General features: G+C 54.2%; 1 non-coding gene across 1 annotated transcript in view; it reads right to left on the bottom strand.

Moving 5' to 3' along the window:
* Window positions 1-1,300, bottom strand: part of LOC124733750 — a 1,909-nt gene extending 609 nt beyond the window's left edge. Inside the window, exon 1 of the ribosomal RNA XR_007009114.1 lies at window positions 1-1,300. This exon is cut by the window's left edge and continues 609 nt beyond it. This is a non-coding gene — a ribosomal RNA (small subunit ribosomal RNA).
* Window positions 1,301-5,000: the final 3,700 nt, after the last annotated feature.

Here is a 5,000-nt window from a genome sequence, read left to right as displayed (position 1 = left end):
TTCCCGTGTTGAGTCAAATTAAGCCGCAGGCTCCACTCCTGGTGGTGCCCTTCCGTCAATTCCTTTAAGTTTCAGCTTTGCAACCATACTTCCCCCGGAACCCAAAAGCTTTGGTTTCCCGGAGGCTGCCCGCCGAGTCATCGGAGGAACTGCGGCGGATCGCTGGCTGGCATCGTTTATGGTTAGAACTAGGGCGGTATCTGATCGCCTTCGAACCTCTAACTTTCGTTCTTGATTAATGAAAACATACTTGGCAAATGCTTTCGCTTCTGTTCGTCTTGCGACGATCCAAGAATTTCACCTCTAACGTCGCAATACGAATGCCCCCGCCTGTCCCTATTAATCATTACCTCGGGTTCCGAAAACCAACAAAATAGAACCGAGGTCCTATTCCATTATTCCATGCACACAGTATTCAGGCGGGCTTGCCTGCTTTAAGCACTCTAATTTGTTCAAAGTAAACGTGCCGGCCCACCGAGACACTCAATAAAGAGCACCCTGGTAGGATTTCAACGGGGTCCGCCTCGGGACGCACGAGCACGCACGAGGCGGTCGCACGCCTTCAGCTCGCCCCACCGGCAGGACGTCCCACGATACATGCCAGTTAAACACCGACGGGCGGTGAACCAACAGCGTGGGACACAAATCCAACTACGAGCTTTTTAACCGCAACAACTTTAATATACGCTATTGGAGCTGGAATTACCGCGGCTGCTGGCACCAGACTTGCCCTCCAATAGATACTCGTTAAAGGATTTAAAGTGTACTCATTCCGATTACGGGGCCTCGGATGAGTCCCGTATCGTTATTTTTCGTCACTACCTCCCCGTGCCGGGAGTGGGTAATTTGCGCGCCTGCTGCCTTCCTTGGATGTGGTAGCCGTTTCTCAGGCTCCCTCTCCGGAATCGAACCCTGATTCCCCGTTACCCGTTACAACCATGGTAGGCGCAGAACCTACCATCGACAGTTGATAAGGCAGACATTTGAAAGATGCGTCGCCGGTACGAGGACCGTGCGATCAGCCCAAAGTTATTCAGAGTCACCAAGGCAAACGGACCGGACGAGCCGACCGATTGGTTTTGATCTAATAAAAGCGTCCCTTCCATCTCTGGTCGGGACTCTGTTTGCATGTATTAGCTCTAGAATTACCACAGTTATCCAAGTAACGTGGGTACGATCTAAGGAACCATAACTGATTTAATGAGCCATTCGCGGTTTCACCTTAATGCGGCTTGTACTGAGACATGCATGGCTTAATCTTTGAGACAAGCATATGACTACTGGCAGGATCAACCAGGGAGCTGCGTCAACTAGAGCTGAGCAGCCGGCCGCCCGGGAGTGTGTCCCGGGGGCCCGCGCGAACACGCAAGCGTCCGCTCAATCATTCTGCAAACAGGAGGAGGCTGAGCTCCCCTGCACAATACACCTCGAAACCCTCTCAGGTCCCGGCGGCGCGCAGCGCCGTCCCAAGTACTTGGTCGGGTTCGAGAGAGGCGCAATCGCCCGGAGTTAGGCGAGTAGACGCTTTCGGTGCGACCACCCGTGCTCCCAACTGAGCTTGCCGCTGCCGACAGAGGCCCGGGAGCGTGCTGTCGTGGCATTGCCGGCGGGAGACAACACGCGCCACCTACGGTGACCGGCAGCTCCAACGCCAGCGCCACAGAAGGACAAAAGCCCCACTTGGGTGCCGAAGCGAACTCTCCCAGCACAGCGCACGCGCCAACACATCCGCACAGCTGCGATACAAACCACCAGCGAGAACCGCTGGGGCGACCGAGCAGCAGACGGCGTCGCGGCGCCGAGCGCCGGGCGGCGGCGCATCCTCAACGCACACAGTCCTCAATCGGACCAGCACACTGAAGATGTCCACCGCGCTTCGCACCGGGCCCGCGAGGACCTACTTTGGCCGCACGGCGCCGCGCGCAGGGTGCGCCGGCGCGCAGCTGCGACGCCTGCCGCGTCCGTCGGCCGGCGCGCCTGCCACTGGCCGCCCCCACCAGCCGGCTGTAGCGCGTGCGCCCACGCACCGCGCGGCCAGCACGCCGGGAGGCGCCCCCTCACCGGCCGGGGACGGTCCCACCCAGCCACCGCCGCGTATCGCTTCACACCCAGATGCCGTTCAGTTTCGTCGGCATGGTGGGTATCGCTGGAACAACCGGTTAGTACCTCAACCTATCGTCGCCATCACCGATTCACCCCTAGCGAGAACAACCGCACCACAACAGGTTACCATTTGTTCATTTGCGTAACTTCACCAGAAAACGCAGGCGTCCATCGCCATTTGCAACTTCAACGATTATTGCATGCCTGTGTCAGGTGTCACGCCACACTACGTCTGCCCACATACACGCAACAAAATGTGCACGCCTAGACAATACGTGGAAGGTGGCCCCCGTACGTATGCGATGTCCATTGCTCGAACGACTGTCAACCGGCCTCTGTAGCATGTCGCAGATATGGAACGCGGTGCACCATGCCATCACGGTGTGTGAGGAGAGACGACTAGGTCCGAATACATCAACAGACAGCTCATGCTGATCGCCATCCACGGCGTCCGTTCCTCCCACACGTCTCTATGGCGTACCACACTGCAATCCAGCTCTCATAGGGAGACGACACGTAGCTGCGTGCACAATATTTGCACTGTATGGTCCGCCGTTTTTGGGCGCAGTCGTTGTGCGGTCACACATGTGCCACGATGTATCATTCAGTACATAAGGACGAATGTGCAGTACAGATTGTGGTTCACGCGTACGACATCAGCGGACAGTTGACACAGGCCGCACCACAACGTAGCCTGAGTACGTCGCATGCGAAGGGCATTGAACATGCAAACTTCTCACCAACCAGCTTGCGAAGGCAGGGGGCAAGGTGGGGACGTGGGGAGGGGCGGCATGTACGTCCTGCTGCCATCCACATTACAGTGTACAGCAGGAGCATGTGGAAAGTGAGCAAGACTTGCAAGGTGTTTAACATGAAGCGATACACAGGGGTGCGGGCAGTGCGAGTAGCGAACTATATTGCGAGGGTTGCGGGTGGGCAACACTACAGTAATTGAACGAGTCGTATAACAATTACAGAGCAGGTTTAGGCGACAACGTGGGTTACGTTAAGGCGACAACATGGGTTAGGTTAAGGCACAACATGGGTTAGGTTAAGGCACAACATGGGTTAGGTTAAGGCACAACATGGGTTAGGTTAAGGCACAACATGGGTTAGGTTAAGGCACAACATGGGTTAGGTTAAGGCACAACATGGGTTAGGTTAAGGCACAACATGGGTTAGGTTAAGGCACAACATGGGTTAGGTTAAGGCACAACATGGGTTAGGTTGAGGCACAACATGGGTTAGGTTAAGGCACAACATGGGTTAGGTTGAGGCACAACATGGGTTAGGTTGAGGCACAACATGGGTTAGGTTGAGGCACAACATGGGTTAGGTTGAGGCACAACATGGGTTAGGTTAAGGTACAACATGGGTTAGGTTAAGGTACAACATGGGTTAGGTTAAGGTACAACATGGGTTAGGTTAAGGTACAACATGGGTTAGGTTAAGGTACAACATGGGTTAGGTTAAGGTACAACATAGGTTAGGTTAAGGTACAACATAGGTTAGGTTAAGGTACAACATAGGTTAGGTTAAGGTACAACATAGGTTAGGTTAAGGTACAACATAGGTTAGGTTAAGGTACAACATAGGTTAGGTTAGGTTAGGTTAGGTTACACGTTGTTGTACGGAAAGGTGTAGGGGGGGGGGGGGGCGGGGGCGGCAGGTTCGTTGATAGTGATTATAGTAAGTGAATGCTTGTGACATGATCAGATTTGTCACGTCAGGATGCACCTTTGGCTTATTAGAGGCGGCGCTCCAATTCTATGCTTGTGTGAGACCTGTGTCTTTGACTCATGTCATTGTTTGTGCGCTGTGACAGGAGGTACTATTGTGATGTTGGGTGCACCGTTGTATAGGACATGTGTGGGTGTTGGTGCCTGGTCTGCGCAATGGTGGATGTCGAAAGGCTGGGATATTGTATTTTCCGCACGGACCTCCTGGTCTGGTTGTGATAGTGTGGATTGTGTAATGTGGCGGAGAAGATGCACTGGATGTTGTTCCATGCTGGTGCTTACATATTGTATGTGCGCCTGTTAGAAGCAGAGAGTGGTGCGTGATCAGAGTGTCTGGCTGACGTGTGGTTCCCATTTTGGGCAGACTCTTTCAGCATGTATACGGACAGTTGTGTATATTTGCTGTAGTTTGATGGCTCTGCATTGATTACTAATCAGCGCCGTGTGTACGGGTAATCTGGTTCCAGTCCAAAATGTTCCATCTGTGTACATTAGTGACAAAGACTCCCCCCATGCAGTGGGGCTCGGTCTGTTATAACTCTTCCGCGTAATATATTTGCCCCACGTTTTTGCGACTGCGAGTGCGAGTGCAACGCGCATGGGGACCGACATGCTGATGGCTCGGTATCGGACGCCGTACAGTGAGCAACGCGATCGCGTCTCTCGCTCGTAAGTGGTACAGGTCGCGGCTCATGTATACGGACAGCGGGAATGTCGCATATTGGAAATAACTCTTCATGAAACGCAAGTTATAGGGGTGGATTGCACTTTACGAGTGCGGGAAACGTCCGCCGTTCATCCGCTGGAGGTGCGAGTTTGGCGGTTGGGGTGGTGCACGAACGGGTGCGGGTGGCGTCATTGCCGGTCCACGGCTTCGTGCGGCAGAGCCACTGGAGATTGGGTGCTATGGTCGACAGAGGCTGCAGCCTTTGTGGGTGGCGTCGAAAGGCGGCCACTGTGGCGCCATCGCTGTCTTAGTCGGCTTGGCGTCTCATAGATGGCGGTAGCGTCGTTGCAGGAGGTCATGTTGCGGGAGACCTACAGATGGCGGTATGTTTTGTGGTGCGGACGTAGTGTTGTCAGATGCGCATAGATGGCGGTATTGCATGTGGTGTCGCCCTATTTTCATAGATGGCGATACTGTTTTGCCGGCATGGG

Source organism: Schistocerca piceifrons, unplaced genomic scaffold, assembly GCF_021461385.2.
Source record: "Schistocerca piceifrons isolate TAMUIC-IGC-003096 unplaced genomic scaffold, iqSchPice1.1 HiC_scaffold_1408, whole genome shotgun sequence".
In the NCBI taxonomy this organism is placed as follows: Eukaryota; Metazoa; Arthropoda; class Insecta; order Orthoptera; family Acrididae; genus Schistocerca; species Schistocerca piceifrons.
The sequence above is the reverse complement of the archived record's forward strand: the minus strand, read 5'-3'. Positions and strand labels throughout refer to the sequence as shown.